This window comes from Halichoerus grypus, chromosome X, assembly GCF_964656455.1.
Source record: "Halichoerus grypus chromosome X, mHalGry1.hap1.1, whole genome shotgun sequence".
NCBI classification, from domain to species: domain Eukaryota; kingdom Metazoa; phylum Chordata; class Mammalia; order Carnivora; family Phocidae; genus Halichoerus; species Halichoerus grypus.
The window spans coordinates 12,350,687-12,371,074 of NC_135727.1; the positions used below are offsets into that span (position 1 = coordinate 12,350,687).

Consider the following 20,388-nt stretch of genomic DNA (forward strand, 5'->3'; position numbering starts at 1 on the left):
TGTATTGATAGATTTGGCTTGCTAATTTTTTGTTGGGATTTTCTGTCTATGTTCATTAGAGATATTGGCCTGTAGTTCTCTTCTTTGTACTATCTTTATCTGGTTTTAGTATCAGGGTAATCCTGGCCTCATCAGTTGAATTTGGAAGCTTTCTTTCCTCTTCTATTTTTTGGAATAGTTTGACAAGAATGAGTATTAACTCTTCTGCAAATGTTTGGTAGAATTCACCTGTGAAGCTATCTGGTCCTGTACTTTGTTGGCAGTTTTTTGATTACTGATTCCATTTCATTGCTGATAATCAGACTGTTCAAATTTTCTATTTCTTTCTGCCTCAGTTTTGGTAGGTTATGTGTTTCTAGGAATTTATCCATTTCTTCTAGGTTGTCCAATTTTTTGACATAATTTCTCATAATATTCTTTTATAGTCCTTTGTATTTCTCTGGTGTTGGTTGTTATTTCTCTTCTGACACTTCTGATTTTGTTTGAGTCCTCTCTCTCTCTCCTTCTTTCGATGAATCTGGCTAAAGCTTTATCAATGTAATTGATTTTTTTCAAAGAACCAGCTCCTGGTTTCATTGATCTATTCTATTATTTTTTAGTTTCTATTTCATTTATTTTTGCTCTAATCTTTATTATTTCCTTCCTTCTACTGGTTTGGGGTTTTGTTTGTTCTTCTTTTTCTAGCTCTTTAGAAGTGTAAGCTTAGGTTGTTATTTGGGACTTTTCTTGCTTCTGGAGGTAAGCCTGTATTTCTATAAACTTCCCTCTGAGAACAGCTTTTGCTACATCCCAGTGATTTTTGGACCATTGTTTTTTCATTTTCATTTGTCTCCATGTATTTTTTTTATTTCCTCTGTGATTTCTTGGTTGATCCACGCATTATTTACTAGAATGTTATTTAACTTCCATGTGTTTGTGTATTTTCCAAATTTTTTCTTGTAGCTGATTTCTAGCTTCATAGCATTGTGGTCAGAAAAGATGCATGGAATGACTTCAATCTTTTTTAAAAAATTTTATTTATTTACTTGACAGAGAGAGAGAAAGAAAGAGAGAGAGAACACAAGCAGGAGGAGTGGCAGGCAAAGGGAGATGGAGAAGTAAGCTCCCCACTGAGTAGGGAGCCCGATGTGGGGCTTGATTCCAGGATCCTGGGATCATGATCTGAGCCAAAGGCAGATGCTTAACTGACTGAGCCACCCAGGCACCCCTGACTTCAATCCTTTTTAATTTGTTGACACTTGTTTTGTGGGCTAACATATGGTTTATTCTGAAGAATGTTCCATGTGAACTTGAAAAAAATATGTATTCTGCTATTTTAGGATGGAATGTTCTAAATATATCTGTTAGATCTATCTGGTCCAATGTTTCATTGAAAGCCACTGTTTCCTTGTTGATTTTTTAAAAGATTTTATTTATTTATTTATTTATTTATTTGAGAGACAGAAAGAGAGAGAGAGTAGGGGGAGGGGCAGAGGAAGAAAATCTCAAGCAGGCTCCTTGTTGAGCGTGGAGCCTGATGTGGGGCTCGATCTCAGGACTCTGAGATATGACCTGAGCTGAAATCAAGAATCAGAGGCTTAACCAACTGAACCACCCAGGTGCCCCTCCTTGTTGATTTTCCATTTGGATGATGTATCCTTTGATGTAAGTGGGGTATTAAAGTCCCCTAATATTATTGCATTACTATTGATTACTTCCTTTATGCTTGTTATTATCTGCTTTATGTATTTGAGTGCTCCCATGTTGAATGCACAAATATTTACAATTGTTATATGTTCTTGTTGGATGTTCCCTTTATGATCATATAGTGTCCTTCTTTGTCTCTTCTAACAGCCTTTTTTTTAAGTTTATTTTGTCCTATATAAGTATTGCTACCCTAGTTTTCTTTTTACTTCCATTTGCATAAATACTTTTTCATCCTTTCATTTTCAATCTGCATGTGTCTTTAGGTCTGAAATGAGTCTCTTATAGGCAACATATAGATAGGTCTTGTTTATTTATCCATTCTGTCACCTTATGTTTTTTGATTGGAGTGTTTACTCCATTTATTTTCAAAGTAATTATTGATAGGTGTGTACTTATAGCCATCTTGTTCCTTGTTTTGTGGTTGTTTTTGTAGTTATTCTCCATTCCTTTTTTCTCTTGCTCTCTTCTCTCACGATTTGCTGGCTTTCTTTAGTGGTATACTTGGATTCCTTTCTCATAATTTTTTGCATATCTATTACTGGTTTTTGATTTACATTTACCACTAGGTTTATATATTCACATCTTATGCTCATAGCAGTCTATATTAAGGTGATGGTCGCTTAAGTTTGAACCCATCTTAAAGCACTGAATTTTTACTCATACCCCCCACCATGTTTTAGGTATATGGTGTCATACTTTACACCCTTTTATTTCATGAATCCCTTGACTGGTTTGTACAGATATACTTAATTTTACTCCTTTTGTGCTTTCTACTTTTTTTACTCCTGTTTATGGTCTTTCCTTTCCACTCACAGAGTCCCCTTTAACATTTCTTGTAAGGTTGGCTTGGTAGTGATGAATTCCTTTACTTTTGTTTGTCTGGGAAACTCTTTATCTCTCCTATTCTGAATGATAGCCTTGCTGAATAGGGTATTCTTGGTTGCAGTATTTTTTTTCTTTCAGCACTTTGACTATATCATGTCACTCCTTTTGGCCTACAAAGTTTCTGCTGAAAAATCAGCTGATAGCCTTATGGCGTCCCTTGTATGTAACTGTCTTCTTTTCACTTGTTGCTTTTAAATTGCTCTCTTTATCAGTACTTTTTGCCATTTTAATTACTATTTTTCTTGGTATCCTCCTTGGGTTGATTTTGTTGGAGGCTCTCTGTGCCTCCTGAATCTAAATTTCTGTTTCCTTCCCCAGATTTGGAAAGTTTTCAGCTATTATTTTTTCAAATAAATTTTCTGCCCCCTTTTCTCTCTCTTCTTCTGGGATCCCTATAATGCAAATGTTATTATGCTTGATGGTGTTACTGAGTTCCCTAAGTTTATTTTCATATTTTATTTTTTTCTGTTCAGCTTGATTGCTTTCTATTACTTGGCCCTCCAAGTCACTGATCCATTCTTCTGCTTCTTCTAGTCTACCTAGTCTCCCTCCAGTGTATTTTTCATATCAATCATTGAGTTCTTCTTCTCTGATTGGTTTTTTATGTTTTCTATATCTTTGTTGATGGCCTCACTGAGATCCTCCATTCTTCTCAAGTCCAGTGAGTATCTTTATGACCGTTACTTTAAATTCTCTATTAGGTATATTACTTATCTCTGTTTTGTTTAGGTCTCTTGCTGTGATTTTGTCCTGTTCTTTCATTTGGGACATATTCCTCCATCTCCTCATTTTGTCTAAATCTCTGTGTCTGTTTCTGTTTGTTAGTAATATCAGCTACATATCCTGCTCTTGAAAGTAGTAGCCTTATGAAGAAGAGGTCCTGTGGTGCCCTGCAGTGCAATGTTCCTTGTCCACCAGAACTTGGCACTTCAAGGGTATCTCCTAAGTGTGTTGCATGTTCCCCATTGTGGCTGAGCCACATTTGCCTTCAGTCCAGTTGTCTGCAATGGCTCTCTTTGCCTGTTTGTGGGCATGGTTTGGGCCCAGTGTTGTTAGTGGGCCAGTCTACAGCCACCTAGGGCTTGAGTTGGGTCAGACCAGGCTTTTGCCAGAGCTGCGGTCCCATCAAACTGCAGGGTGCTCTCCCTGTGCTGTCCCTTGAGAAACTTTCATTGGTGGGTGGGGCCTTTAGTCAAACTCAAGGTCTGCCCTCAGCCCACTGCTGGGGCCTACGGTCAGACTGGTGTGTGTGGTCATCTTCCCCTATCCCAGGGGCAGGAGTCACTTTGGAGTGCCGCTGACCCTTGTTGGGGCTGCTTGCACACTACTAGACTTGTGGTACCACTTTGGATGGGCTCCAGTCAAGGGCATATTGGAAGGGGCAGGTCCACAGGAGAGCACAGTGCCAGCAAGATCTGTGCTGGTCCACTGCAGAAGGGGAGCTGCAGCCACCCAGGAAATCTGCTGAGTCTGGCCAGGTTGGATGGGGCAGATCCACAGAAGCATACAGGGGCAGGGCGCACTGTTAGCAAGATAAGTGAAGTGTGTTGGTGCTGCGCTGATTCCTGCAGGTGTCTATGTATCTAGAATGGGGGACAGGGGAGGGAAATGGCACCCACTGGCTCTTTTGTTCTTGAAGAAGTCTCCCAAAGTTCCCTGAGCCTCCAGCACATACTCTGATATTATTAAATAAATCTCCTTCCTGTGCACCCCAAATATTTTTCAAACTGCTGTTTCTAAGCTATATCTCAGTGGGGCTGTTTGTTGTGCTATCTCTTTAAGGGCAGGGACTCCATTTCTTTTCACCCTCCCGGCTCTCTCAGAGCCAAGCCCACTGATTTTTAAAGTTCCAGGTGTTAAGCCCCACTGATTGTCAAAAACTCACAAAGTCAGGCCCTTCTGGCCTTCAAAGCCAAATTTTATGACGATTCATCTTCCCAATGCTTCCGGTGCCTAGGGTGCCTGGTGCAGGTTCTCTCCTCTCCTCTCTCCACACCTGTGGTGTCCCTCCCTCCTGAGGACTCTCCCATGGGTCAGTTTGACTCCCAACCTTGTTCTGCCCTTCCTACTCTCTACATTTAGATGTGGACGGTCTGTTCTTCTGGTCTTCAGGTCCTTTTCTGGGTTATTTACACTGATGTGGGTGTTATCTAGGTCTATCAGTGGGATGAGATGAGCTCAGGATCCTCCTACTCTGTCCTCTTTCCCAGAAGTCCCAGGTCCACTTCTTTTTAATGAAGTGTGGGGATTGGGGCTCAGGTTCTACCCTCTCAAAGAAGGCAATAAACCATACAGATCATGCCATCTCTGCCAATTCCCACAAGTCAAATATTCAGGCTATAAAACACCATGAGAATGTTAAAAAGTGGTTATTGAAGAAAATGTCAAAAACATATAAAAGTAGGGAGAACAGTATAATGCAAACCATGTATTCATCACCCAGTTTCGACTATTACTAACTCTCGGCCAATTTTGTTTTATCTATACTCTTCTGCATTAGTTTTCTATTGCTGCATAGCAAATTATCAACATTCTTAGAGGCTTCAAGCAACATTAATTTATTATCTAACAGAAAGTCAGAAGTCTAGGAATAGTGTAACTGGTTTCTCTGCTCATGGTCTTACCAAGTTGCAAAGTATTGCCTGGAGTTACAGTCTCATGTGGGGCTTGGGACTCTCTGCCAAGCTTATGTGATTGCTGGCACATTTCAATTCCTTGTGGTTATAGGACTGAAGTCCCTGTTTTCTTGCTGGCTATTAGCCAGCAGCTTCTCTCATCTCCTAGAGAGTGCTCTCAAATCTGTGGCATGTGGCCCTCTGCATAAGCAGTTTACAACATTGTTATTTGCTTCTTCAAGGACAGCAGAAAAGCATTTGCTGCTGCTTTTTGTCTCTTTTCATGACTATCCTCATTAGGTCAGACCCAACTAGGAAAATCTTCCTTTTTATTAACTCAAAGTCAGCCTATTAGGTATCTTAATTAAATCTGGAAAAGGTCTTATGCCATATAGCATAACATAATCATGGGAGCAATATCTTATCATATTCACAGTCTTACCCATATTCAAGGGGAAGAGTTTATAGAGCGCTTGTCATCAGGGGTGGGATTCATGGGGGCCATCTGAGAATTTTGTCCACCTTAATCACCCAAATTATTTTGAAGCAAACACTTGAAAGAGTACCAATTAATATTTGTGTGTATCTCTAAAATATAAAGACTGATTTTTAAACATAACCACTATGCCATTATCACACTTAAAATAAAAATAATTCATTAATATCATCTGATATACAGTAAACATTCAAATTTTTCCTATTTTTATTATTTTTAAAGTTTGTTTGCTCATATCAGGATCTTAATGAGTTTCAAGTATTGAAGTTGGCTGATATGTCTCTTAAATTTCTTTAAATATATAGTTTCCTTCTCCATCTTCTTTTTCCTTTGTAATTTATTTGTTGAAGAAACAGGGCCATTTTTCATATAAATTTCTTAGAATGGATTTTGTTTTTACTATTAAACTTTTTATTTTGAGATAACTATAGATTCACATGAAATTATAAGAAATAATGCAGAGATATCACGTTTACATTTACCCAGTTTCTCCAAGAGTACCAATTTGCAAAACTTTATTACAATATATAGTGAAAATGCAGAATATTTCCAACATCACAAGAATTCTTCATGTGCCTTTTAAAAGCTACATCGACTTTCCTCCTGCCCCAACCCTCCTTAATCCCTATCAACCAATAATCTGATCTCCATTTCTATACATTTGCCATTTCAAGAATGATATATACATGGAATCATACAGTATGTAACCATTTAAAATTGGCTGTCACTCAGCAAAATTCTCTAAAGGCCCATCCAAGTTGTTGTGTTTATCAACAGTTCATTCCTTTTTATTGCTGAGTACTGTTTCATGGTATGCATATACCACAGTTTGTTTAACCAATCTAGGATATATAGATTATTTCCTGTTTGGAGCTTTTATTAATAAAGTTACTATAAACTTTCATGTACAGGTTTCCATGAACATCATTTTTCATTTCTCTGGGATAAATGCCCAGAAGTGCAATTTCTGGGTCATGTGGTAAGTGTATGCTTGGGTTTGTTTTTTTTTTTAACTTAAGAAACTGTCAACTGTTTTCTAGACTAACTATACCATTCTACATTCCCATCAACAATTTTATACATGATTGGTAGGTGTGTAATAATGTCTTAATATGGCTTTAAACTGAATTTCCCTAATAGCACATCTTTTCAGGTGCTTTTTGGCCATCTGTATATACATGGTAAAATGTTTTTCATGTTGTTTGCCCACTTTCTAACTGGATGTTTGTTTTTTGATGTTAAATTTTAAATTATTTATTTAGTCTAGATACGAGTTCCTTATCACATGTGTGGTTTGCAAATATTTCTCCCAGTCTGTGGCTTATGTTTTCATCTTCTTAACAGGACCATTCACAGAGCAAGAGTTTTAATTTTGAGAAGATCCAATTTATGAATTCCTTTTATGCATCATGCTTCTGGTGTCAAGGCTAAGAACTCATTGCCAAGCCCTAGATCCCAAAGATCTTCTATTTCTTTTCTAATAGTTTTATAGTTTTTCATCTTACATTTGTGTTCATGATCTGTTTTAAGTTGATTTTTGTATAAGTTGTGATGTTTAGGTCAAGGTTCCCTTTTTTGCCTATGGATTTCAGTTCTATTTGTTGAAAAGGCTCTTCATCCTCCATTAAATTGCTTTTGCACCTTTGTCAAAAATCATCTTGGTATACTTATATGGGTCTATTTTTGAGTAGTATATTCTATTCCATTGATCTATGTGTCTATCCCTCCAACAGTATCATGCAATGTTTATTACTGTAGCTATAAAATAATTATAGTATTATTATTATTATGTTCAGTTAGCCAAAAAAATAATTCTTGAAAATGGGGTTGACTGATTCCCACCAGTTTACTTTTTTCCAAAGTTGTTTTACTTATTCTACCTCCTTTGCCATTCCATATAAATTTTACAATAATCTTGTCTATATCTATAAAAAATCTTGCTGAGATTTTTATGGTAATTATATTAAACATGTATATCAATTTGGTGGAGAACTGGCATCTTGACTATGTTGAGTCTTTTGATCAATAAGTATGGTGTGTATTTATTTAGATCTTTGGGATTAACTCAGCTTTTTTAATCTGTAGGATTATGTCTTTTACCAAATTTGGAAAATTTTTAGTCATTATTTCTTGAAGTATTTTTTTCAGCCCCTTCTTTCTCCTCTTATTCTGAGACTCCAGTGACATGGATTTAGATCCTTTGTTATATTTCCACAAGTCATTTAGTCTTTCTTTTTAGTCTATTTTTCCTTTGTGTTCAGATTGGATAATTTCTACTGCTCTATCTTTTTTTTTTTTCAAGTTTGTTCTTTTAGTTCACTGATTGTTTCCTCTGTCTCCTACATTTTGCTGTTATCCCAGTCACTGGATTTTTATTTTTGTATTTGCATTTTTTCAGTTATAAAATTTCTGCTTGTTTTTTTTACATCATTTATTTCTTTGCTGAAACTATGTTTTTTTCTGAGGCTATTTTTAATTTGTTTTAATCATGCTCATAATTTCTCATTGAAACATTATTATGATGGCTGCTTTAAATTCTTTGTCAGATAATTCTAATATTTTTATCCTCTTGTTGTTAGCCTCCATTCATTGCCTTTCTCATTCAGTTTCAGATCTTCACAGTTCTTGGTATGATGATTTTCAGTGGAAATCTGGACATTTTGTGTATTATGTTATGACACTCTGAATCTTGTTTAAACCTTATTTTAGCTGGCTTTCTCTGACACTGCTCTGGCAAGGTAAAAGGGGGTGTGACCACCTTGTTACTGACAGGTGGGAGTAGAAGTCTAGGTTGCCAATTTGGCTTCTATTCATATCCAAGGGTTGAAGGTTACCTCAGATCCTCTCACTGGATGGCGTAAAATTCCAGGCCCCCAAGTGGTCTCCACTATCACTGCTGATGCTCAGTGGTGATGACAGCTGCCATTTGGCCTTCTCTGACACCACTCTGGCAAGGGGGTTGGAGTGCCTCATTACAGCCTGGTGAAGGTGAAGTCTCTGTTCCCACTCAGCCTTGACTGGTGTTTGTGGGGATGGGGTTGCAATTATTTCTGTGGTATTGGACTGGAGTAGAGCAGTTATTGTCTAAAAGGTTTCTGTCTTGCTAGGCTGCCCCTTTCCTGGTCCTTTAGTTAGAGGGAGCAGGCTTTTGCTGGGACTTCTTTTGTCTGCATCCATTGGCATTTCCTGATTGCTGGCTTCTTCAGATCCAAGTCTGGGATATATGATGCAAGACAAAAAGAAACTCAGAGAACTCACCATTTTGCTGTTCCTCAGATCCCTAGGCCCCTAGCCAATCTGGCTTCTTCTTTCCAATTTTCAGTGTATTTTTACATTTGTTTTAAATATAATATCTAGTATTTTTAGTTGTTCTTAGCAAGAATAATAGGTAAAATACATTTACTCCATATTCTCAAAAGCAAAAGTCTCCTGACTGGATTTTGATGATTATATCTATAAGGTCAATCTATTTTCCCTCTGCTTTTCATATCAGTAAATTCTATTGATCTCTTCAAGTTCACTGATTCTATCCTCTGTCTTCTCCACTCTACTACTAAGCCCATACAGCAAGATTCTTCAGTTATTATATTTTCAATTTTATATTTTCTATCTGCTACTTTTTTCATAATTTCTATTTCTTCCCTGAAATCTTCTTTTATTTTGTTTGCAGAAAATTTGTAGTTGCCTGTTGAACCAGTTTTATGAAGTCTTCTTTAAAATCCTTGTCAGATATTCCAGCATTTTTTTCACCTAGTGTTGGCATCTCCCAATTCTTTTCTCACTCAAATTTTTATTTTCTTGGTTCTTCGTATGAAAGGTGACTTCCAATAGTATCCTGCACATTGTGGACCTTATATTTTGAACTCAAGATCCTATTACTTTTTCTTTTTAGGAAGCAATTCCCCTGTTGAAATGTACAGCAAGGCCCTGTGGGTGTCCATGTTCAGCTTCCCTCTGGTCCCCTCCAATATCGCCCCAGCAAAAGTAGGATCCTGACTACACAGCCTTATTCCAGACAGATAGAGTGGAAGTTCAGCTCCCTCTTTCACTGAGCTGACACCTTCCTGGCAAATGTGAAAAAGTAACTAATACTTCACACTGGTTTAGTTTATTTTTTTTTCCCCAAAATTGATTTAGTTATTCTATTTCCTGTTTTATTGCTGTAGGATAGGGTAGGTTCTCAGCTCACCACTGGCCCCAATGATACAAGGAAAGTGGAGGGAAGAGGGGAAGTAGAGTACCAAATAGCCCTGCTTCAGACTGCCTAGTTCAACACCATGCAGGAGAGAAGAGGTTAAGTAGCCCCAGCATCATGTTCATGTTCATGTTACCTTTGAAGGGGAATCAGAGCACCTCCTGGGAGATGGAAAATCAGCTCTCTACTATCTACAGCACCTTGTAGGGGAATTAGAATGTTGCCTGACTTTTCCAGGCAGGGAATGTGAAGGCTAATTCCCTGATAATCCCTGTCAACATTACCCTGGCAGGGGAGTCCTAGGACTACCAGTTTCAACCTGGTTGGAAATGGAAGATCAGTTCCCAGCTCCAGAGAAAGTCTTCCCCATGACCCAAAATTAGGGAAAGAAGTCTTAAACATGACACCAAAAGCATGACTTACAAAAGAAAAAAATGATAAATTGGCATCTTCAAAATTAAAATTTTTGCTCTGAGGAACTCACTTGTTAGGAGAATAGAAATCAAGCTACAGTCTGGAAGAAAATATTTTCAAATTAATATTTTATAAAGGACTTGTATCAAGAATACATAGAGGTCTCAAAATTCAAATATGAGAAAACAACCCAATTTTTAAAATGGGCAAAAGCATCAATTGACACTTCATTAAAATGGACATACAGATGGCAAATGAATAAATGAAAACTTGTTATACATCATTAGGCATTAGAGAAATGCAAATTAAAACCACAATTTTATACCATGATATAACTAAAATTTTTAAATATAAGTAAATATTTAAAATAGTTAAATAACTTTTGAAAATAACTAAAATTTTAAATATATATATGTACATTACTAAGTGCTATAGTGCAATCAGGTATGAAGAATAACTTAAACTCTCATACATTACTAGTGGGAATGTAGAATGGTACAGCCATTGTGGAAAATGATTTGGTAATTTCTTTTCTTTTCTTTTTATTATGTTATGTTAATCACCATACATTACATCATTAGTTTTTGATGTAGTGTTCCATGATTCATTGTTTGCATATAACACCCAGTGCCCCATGCAGTACATGCCCTCTTTAATACCCATCACCAGGCTGAACCATCCCCCAACCCCCCTCCCCTCTAGAACCCTTAGATTCTTTGTCAGAGTCCATAGTCTCTCATGGTTCATCTCCCCCTCCGATTTCCCCCCCTTCATTCTTCCCTCCTGCTATCTTCTTTTTTTTTTTTAACATATAATGTATTATTTGTTTCAGAGGTACAGGTCTGTGATTCAAAAGTCTTACACAATTCACAGGGCTCACCATAGCACATACCCACCCCAACGTCTATCACCCAGCCACCCCATCCCTCCCACCCCCCAACACTCCAGCAACCCTCAGTTTGTTTCCCGAGATTAAGAATTCCTCATATCAGTGAGGTCATATGATACATGTCTTTCTCTGATAGACTTATTTCACTCAGCATAATACCCTCTAGTTCCATCCACGTCGTTGCAAATGGGAAGATTTCATTCCTTTTGATGGCTGCATAATATTCCATTGTATATATATACCACATCTTCTTTATTCATTCATCTGTCGATGGACATCTTGGCTCTTTCCACCGTTTGGCTATTGTGGACACTGCTGCTATAAACATCGGGGTACACGTACCCCTTCGGATCCCTACATTTGTATCTTTGGAGTAAATACCCAGTAGTGCAATTGCTGGGTCGTAAAGTAGCTTTATGTTCAACTTTTTGAGGAAGCTCCATACTGTTTTCCAGAGTGGCTGCACCAGTTTGCATTCCCACCAACAGTGTAGGAGGGTTCCCCTTTCTCCGCATCCTCGCCAACATCTGTCGTTTCCTGACTTGTTAATTTTAGCCATTCTGACTGGTGTGAGGTGGTATCTCACTGAGGTTTTGATTTGGATTTCCCTGATGCCGAGTGATGTTGAGCACTTTTTCATGTGTCTGTTGCCCATTTGGATGTCTTCTTTGAAAAAATGTCTGTTCATGTCTTCTGCCCATTTCTTGATTTGTTTGTTCTTTGGGTGTTGAGTTTGATAAGTTCTTTATAGATTTTTGATACTAGCCCTTTATCTGATATGTCATTTGCAAATATCTTCTCCCATTCTGTCGGTTGTCTTCTGGTTTTGTTGACTGTTTCTTTTGCTGTGCAAAAGCTTTTTATCTTGATGAAGTCCCAATAGTTCATTTTTGCCCTTGCTTCCCTTGCCTTTGGCGATGTTTCTAGGAAGAAGTTGCTGTGGCTGAGGTCGAAGAGGTTGCTGCCTGTGTTCTCCTTTAGGATTTTGATGGACTCCTGTCTCACATTGAGGTCTTTCAACCATTTTGAGTCTATTTTTGTGTGTGGTGTAAGGAAATGGTCCAGTTTCATTCTTCTGCATGTGGCTGTCCAATTTTCCCAACACCATTTGTTGAAGAGACTGTCTTTATTCCAATGGACATTCTTTCCTGCTTTGTCGAAGATTAGTTGACCATAGAGTTGAGGGTCCATTTCTGGGCTCTCTATTCTCTTCCATTGATCTATGTGTCTGTTTTTGTGCCAGTACCATACTGTCTTGATGATGACAGCTTTGTAATAGAGCTTGAAGTCTCGAATTGGGATGCCACCAGCTTTGCTTTTCTCTCTCAACATTCCTCTGGCTATTCACAGTCTTTTCTGGTTCCATACAAATTTTAGGATTATTTGCTCCATTTCTTTGAAAAAAGTGGATGGTATTTTGATAGGGATTGCATTGAATGTGTAGATTGCTCTAGGTAGCATTGACATCTTCACAATATTTGTTCTTCCAATCCATGAGCATGGAACGTTTTCCCATTTCTTTGTGTCTTCCTCCATTTCTTTCATGAGTATTTTATAGTTTTCTGAGTACAGATTCTTTGCCTCTTTGGTTAGATTTATTCCTAGGTATCTTATGGTTTTGGGTGCCATTGTAAATGGGATCGACTCCTTAATTTCTCTTTCTTCTGTCTTGTTGGTGGTGTATAAGAATGTCACTGATTTCTCTGCATCAATTTTATATCCTGCCACTTTACTGAATTCCTGTATGAGTTCTAGCAGTTTTGGGGTGGCGTCTTTTGGGTTTTCCACATAAAGTATCATATCATCTGAAAAATGAGTGAGAGTTTGACTTCTTCTTTGCCAATTTGGATGCTTTTATTTCTTTTTGTTGTCTGATTGCTATGGCTAGGACTTCTAATACTATGTTGAATAGCAGTGGTGATAGTGGACATCCCTGCCGTGTTCCTGACCTTAGAGGGAAAGCTCTCAGTTTTTCCCCATTGAGAATGATATTTGCTGTGGGTTTTTCATAGATGGCTTTTATGAAATTGAGGTATGTACCCTCCATCCCTATACTCTGAAGAGTTTTGATCAAGAAAGGATACTGTACTTTGTCAAATGCATTTTCTGCATCTATTGAGAGGATCATATGGTTCTTGTTCTTTCTTTGATTAATGTACTGTATCACATTGATTGATTTGCGGATGTTGAACCAACCTTGCGGCCCAGGGCTAAATCTCACTTGGTCGTGGTGAATAATCCTTTTAATGTACTGTTGGATCCTATTGGCTAGTATTTTGGTGAGAATTTTTGCATCCATGTTCATCAAGGATATTGGTCTGTAATTCTCCTTTTTGATGGGGTCTTTGTCTGGTTTGGGGATCAAGGTAATGGTGGCCTCATAAAACGAATTTGGAAGTTTTCCTTCCATTTCTATTTTTTGGAACAGTTTCAGAAGAGTAGGTATTAATTCTTCTTTAAATGTTTGGTAGAATTCCCCTGGGAAGCCATCTGGCCCTGGGCTTTTGTGTTTTGGGAGATTTTTGATGACTGCTTCAATTTCCTTAGTAGTTATAGGTCTGTTCAGGTTTTCTATTTCTTCCTGGTTCAGTTTTGGTAGTTGATACATCTCTAGGAATGCATCCATTTCTTCCAGATTATCTAATTTGCTGGCATATAGTTGCTCATAATATGTTCTTATAATTGTTTGTATTTCTTTGGTGTTGGTTGTGATCTCTCCTCTTTCATTCATGATTTTAATTATTTGGGTCCTTTCTCTTTTCTTTTTGATAAGTCTGGCCAGGGGTTTATCAATCTTGTTAATTCTTTCAAAGAACCAGCTCCTAGTTTCATTGATTTGTTCTACTGTTCTTTTGGTTTCTATTTCATTGATTTCTGCTCTGATCTTTATTATTTCTCTTCTCCTGCTGGGTTTAGGCTTTATTTGCTGTTCTTTCTCCACCTCCTTTAGGTGTGCAGTTAGGTTGTGTATTTGACACCTTTCTTGTTTCTTGAGAAAGACTTGTATTGCTATATACTTTCCTCTTAGGACTGCCTTTGCTGCATCCCAAAGATTTTGAACAGTTGTGTTTTCATTTTCATTTATTTCCATGAATTTTTAAAAATCTTCTTTAATTTCCTGGTTGACCCATTCATTCTTTATTAGGATGCCCTTTAGCTTCCATGTATTTGAGTTCTTTCCAACTTTCCTCTTGTGATTGAGTTCTAGTTTCAAAGCATTGTGGTCTGAAAATAGGCAGGGAATGATCCCAATCTTTTGGTACCAGTTGAGACCTGATTTGTGACCTAGGATGTGATCTATTCTGAAGAATGTTCCATGGGCACTAGAGAAGAATGTGTATTCTGTTGCTCTGGGATGGAATGTTCTGAATATATCTGTGAAGTCCATTTGGTCCAGTGTGTCATTTAAAGTCTTTATTTCCTTGTTGATCTTTTGCTTAGATGATCTGTCCATTTCAGTGAGGGGGGTGTTAAAGTCCCCCACTATTATTGTATTGTTGTCGATGTGTTTCTTTGCTTTTGTTATTAATTGGCTTATGTAATTGGCTGCTCCCATGTTAAGGGCATAGATATTTATAATTGTTAGATCTTCTTGTTGGATAGAATAGATGAATAGGTGAATAGATGAATGAGAGAACAAAATGCTAACAGGGTAACAACGACCCCAGAAAAATATACACTAAACAAGTCAGAAGAGACCTGAAACTGGGGGAAAGAAAGGGAAAGAAAGAAAAAAGAAAAAAAAGAAGAAAGAGAAAAATATAAAAACAAACAAACTAACTAAAAACAGAATATGATCAAATATGATCAGGATGGTGCATAGATCAGTGCCACACACTAGATTTTGGGCATATTTTGGTCTGTTAGAAGAAAGTGCCTCCCAAAATTTTAAAGAAAGAAAAACATGTATGTACAAAAATAAGGGTAAATACGATGAAGGGATGGAATATGACTGTAAAGATGAAAATTATAAAAGAGTTTATAAATGGAATTGATAAGAAGTTGGTTGCAAAAAGAAAGAAGAGGATTTTTTAAAAAAAGGGAGAGAATGTGATCAGGCAGGAGACTAGAACAAAGCCATACACTAGAGATTTAGGGTATATTTTGGTCTGTTAGAAGAAACTGTATCCCAAAATTTTAAAGAGAGAACAACTTTTATATATATACCAAAAATAAGGTTAACTACTATGAAGGGATAGAATATGACTCTAAAAATGAAAAATAAAAAAGATTTTTTAAAAAAAAAAGATTGCTAAGATGTTGGTTGAAAAATGGAAAAAGAAAAATTCCAAAAAAGAAAAAGAAAAAGAAAGTTAAAAAAACTTAACTTTAAAGACTAAAGAATCATGGGAAAAAAGCCATGAATTCTATATGCAGTATTCCCCTAGCGCTGGAGTTCTGCTGTTCTCACTGATCGGTAAACTTGGTCTTGGCTGGCTGTTCTCGCTGATCTTCTGGGGGAGGGGCCTGTTGCCGTGGTTCCCAAATGTCTTTGCAGGAGGTGGAATTGCCCCACCCTTGTCGGTCCGGGCTAAGTCATCTGCTGGGGTTTGCGCTCGGGAGCTTTTGTTCCCTGCAAGCTTTTGGTGCAGCTTTGGACGCGGAGAGTGAAAATGGCGGCCTCCCAATCTCCGCCCCGGAGGAGCCGAGAACTCGGGGCCCCACTCCTCAGTGCGCCCCCAGAGAAAAGCAGTCAATCACTCCCATCTCCCCGGTCTCTGGCCGCACTCCGTGCTCACCTGGCCTGTGACCGAGCGTTTCTATCTCTGGCACCCAACCCTGTGTGGAGTCTCCAAACCCAGCAGATCCCTGCAGTGTGCTCTGGCGCCGCTTCTCCCGGGAGATGAAGGGGAGTCTCCCCGGATCTGCCGCTTGTTGGGTCCCTGCTGGAGGAGCAGTGGCCCGACTGTGCCGCGGATCACGGTTTATGGCAACCCCGAGCTGAGAGCCCGCACCTCAGCTCCGTCTCTGCAGCGGGCTTCCCTGCTCCAATACCTGGGAGCTCTGCCGCACTCAGGCACCCCTGGTCTTTCTGTGACCCCAAGGGTCTGAGAGGGTTCCACCCCCTGCTTATCCACTGGAGCGACATCCCTCAGCAGAGCTGGCTTCTAAAAGTTCCGATTTTGTGCTCCCCTGTTCTATCACTTGCCAGTAGTGGCTGACGGAGGCCCCCTCCCCTGCCGTCTATCCTCCCGAATATTGCCTCGGATTCACTTCTCCGCACGTCCTACCTTCCAGAAAGTGGTTGCTTTTCTGTTCAGAGAGTTGCTGCTCTTCTTTTCTTTGATCGACTGTTGAGTTCATAGGTGTTCAGAATGGTTTGATCCCTATCCAGCTGAATTACTGAGACCAGATGAAATTCAGGTCTCCTACTCCTCTGCCATCTTGCTCCTCCCCCCAATTTGGTAATTTCTTATAAACTCACATTTACCATATGATTCAGAAATCACATTCTTGGGAGAAATAAAAACTTATGCTCAAACAAAACCTATACATGAATGTTTATAACAGCTCTATTCATGTTTTTCAAAGCCTGAAAACAACCAAAGTATATCCCTCTACAGGTGAATGGATAAACAAACTATGGTGCATCCACATAAGGGAATACTACTCAGCAATAAGAAGGAATGAACCACTGATACACAAAACCAATTGAATGATTCTCAAAAGCATTTTACTGAGTGGGAAAAGCCAGCCTCAACAAGTTACATACTTTATTACTCCATTGTTTTTAGAAAATATGAATCCACATTTTAAAAAAGAAAAAATAAAAATATTAAGTTTATTCCAGTAAAAAAATAATGTGCATATATTTTACAACTGAATATCTATAGAAACACCTTTATATATAAATCATTTGGTAGAACTCAGGGATTGATGAGCTTTAGAAGGAGGGCCTTGAGCCAAAATATAAAGAAAGAAAAATGCTCAGAGGAGGAAAGAGGATGTGTGGTTCTTCTAACATAAAAGAAAAGAATAAAAAACAAATAATACAGTGGTGAGAACATTTCTGAGACACAAAAATAAAAATCAATGTGAAAGAAAACATTAATAATTTTGTTAGGACAATGTGTAAATGAAATTATTAAAATGGAAGAATGGTAAATGCAAAAATATATAGCTAACAACCAAGCAAATAATCTCTCCAATAGAGAAATATTAACAAAACCATGAATCATAGTTCTTTTTACATCAAATTTATTTTGTGAAAGGTAGTCATGTGTTAGCTTAAGTAACTGTGTTGAATAATAATCTGAAGGAATATGGTGATTGTTCTTATGTAAATCTTATGAAAATCAAGGAATGTTTAAATAAAAATACATTTTCAGGCATGACTTGGACTTAATGGTAGTTATGACCAAGAAAATATTTTCAAATAACATAATTTGTTTATTATAATCATTGACAAGATACATATAAACAACATTCATAATAATTAATATGATTATAATTCCTCTTACCAATATTGCCTACATGCAGTCCTTCATATCAGAATTGAATCCAATCATGTCATGGAGAATATGGTTTATATATAAATATAATTTTCCTTTTTAAAATATAAGTTAACAATTTTCCTGGAAGGAAGACTTAAAAAACAAGACAGAGTACTACCTGTGTATTGTTATACTTGAAAGTGTGAAGGAAATTGGATGACTCACATAGTGTACTCATTGGACTTCAGAGTTTTTTTCCTTCTAGTTATGCGAGTGGTAAGTATGCCAGAGGCTAAATAGAATCCAGCAAGAATATGATCAATATTGCAAACAAAAAACAAAAAACCAAAAAACCAAACATGTAGAGAATATGTGTTTACTTCTGGTAGTCTATATCACATTTTAAAAGATTTATATTTTATAATTATGAAGGTAATTTTTATGTGTTCAGAAGTGTTGGAAAATATTCAAGCCATCAATAAGAAAATAAAAATATCACATAATTTCAACAGCAAGAGGAAAACTTTGTTGCTAGTTGCTGTGCATTCTCCCCATTGTTTGTGTGTCTATATGAATAGTCTTTCAATCTTGGTTTTAACTTGAGTAAGTTTGAATTGTTAGGATATTCGTCATGCCAGATATTTTAGGTTTTAAATTGGTATTATAGGACTTCTCTTTCTGCCCAAGATTGAATAACAGAGACCAAATTGATATTCTTATCTGAAACAGCTAAGGAATGATAAGACAGATGAAACAATGATTTTCAATTTATTGGACGTTGGGCAACAAAGGACCATGATCTCAGAGATGGAAACAAATGAAGTGAGGCTGACAATTGCTGCAGCTTATTGTCTGGAGAGAGACTGCAGGTCACAGTGCAAAGAGGGGGAGCCTGGCAGTCACCTTGAGTTGACGAGATGGAGCTGGGTGTCCAAGGAGTCCAGGGAGGCCAGAATTTGAAGGACAGAATACCATAGAAGAGAGAGCTGCACAGAGAGAAAACTCCAGAGCTCAAACAGGGCTAGGAATTGTTCTTGGTCCCATGAAAGTGGTAAAATGACTAATTCATAGAGCACTGATCAAGATATTCAAAGGGTTTTGCCTTAGGAATGAGGCAATATTGGCAATATTAACTATAGATTAAACACTACTCTGATCTTTTCCAGCTGAGTTTAAAAACTAAGCATGTGTTGTGGGTTGAATTGTGTCCCTTAAAAGGATAGGTTCAAATACTAACCACAATTATCTGCAAATGTGACCTTATTGGAAATAGTCTTCACAGGTGTAATTAATTGAGTCAAGATCAGGTCATAGTGAAGTGCGGTGGGCATGAGTCACATATGACTGGTGTCCTTCCAAGAGGAGAAGACAGAGACACAATGGGAGAACACCATGGGAAGATGGAGGCAGGAACTGGAGTGATGCACTTACAAGCCAAGGAACACCAAGGATTGCTGGCTGTCACCAGAAGATAGGAGAGAGCCATGGAACAGATTCACCCTCAGAACTCTCAGAAGGAACCCACCCTGCTGACACCTTAATTTCAAACTTCTAGCCTCCAGAACTGTAAGACAATAAATTTCTGTTGTTTTAAGCCACCCGGTTTGTGGTACTTTGTTGTGGCAGCCCTAGGAAACAAATACAACCCAAAGGATCATACTATTTCCAAGTAATGTAAGTGTGTTTCAGGACAAAGCTCAAGGATAATTATTGATAGAAATACAAAAATACCCAGCACTCAGTAAGGTAAAACTCACATGGTCTAGCATCCAATTAAAATTACCAGGCATGCAAAGAAGCCAGAAAGTAGGATTCATAACGAGGAGAAAATTCAATTGATTGAAACTGGCCTAGAAATGACACATATTGATAGAGTTAGTAGGTAAGGGCATTAAAACAGTTGTTAAAGCTATATTCCATATTTTCAAGAAACAAGAGGAGAGTTTAAGCCTATTAAATATAGACATGGAAGACAAATGCACTTTGAGAGATGAAAATGAAAATGTCTGAGTTGAAAAAATACACTGGTTTGGATTAAAGGCAGATGAAATGATTCGTGAACTTGAATATAAAGCAATAGAAAGTTTTGATAACAAATCAGAGAAAAAAATGAAACTAATAAATAGAGCACTATTAAGCACCGAGACAACTTCCAGTGGCCTAATATACATACATTTGAAGATCCCAAAAGAGGAAAAAGGTTGGGGAGAGAAAATTCATATCTTCAGGATATGAATGAAAAATTATCAAATTTTATGAAAGTTATAAGCACACAATCCAAGAAACTAAAAGAATCCCCCAAATAAGAAAACTATGAAGGGAACCCTTTCATAATGTATACATATATCAAATCATCATGATGTAAACATGAAATATCTTACAATTTTGTCAATTTTACTTCAATACAGCTGAAAAATAGAAAAAAGAAGAAAACTATGTCAATTCACATAATAATCAAATTGCTTAAAACTAGTGCTAAAATGAAAATCTTTTAAGGAGTCGTGCAGGAGGGACTCACTTTACCTACAAAGGAACAAAGATGACAGTCGTTTTTGTGAAAACAGTGATATCCCAGACACGAAAGTTCAAATAGTGTATGATTCCATTTATATGAGATATCCAGAGTAAGAAAACCCATTAGGATAGGTAGCAGATTAGTGGTTGCCAGGGACTGGGGAAAGGAAGGAATTGGAAGCAATTGCTTAATGAGGATGGGGATTCCAGTATGGGGTCATGAAGAAGTTCCAAAAATAGATAGTAGTGATGATTGTACT

The 20,388-nt window shown here is 37.6% G+C and overlaps 1 long non-coding RNA gene across 1 annotated transcript in view; it reads left to right on the plus strand.

The window, feature by feature from the left end:
- Positions 1–19,171, plus strand: part of LOC144380443 (uncharacterized) — a 346,143-nt gene extending 326,972 nt beyond the window's left edge. The window contains exon 8 of the long non-coding RNA XR_013444596.1: positions 18,282–19,171. This is a non-coding gene — a long non-coding RNA (uncharacterized LOC144380443). The remainder of the gene's footprint in view (positions 1–18,281) is intronic.
- Positions 19,172–20,388: the final 1,217 nt, after the last annotated feature.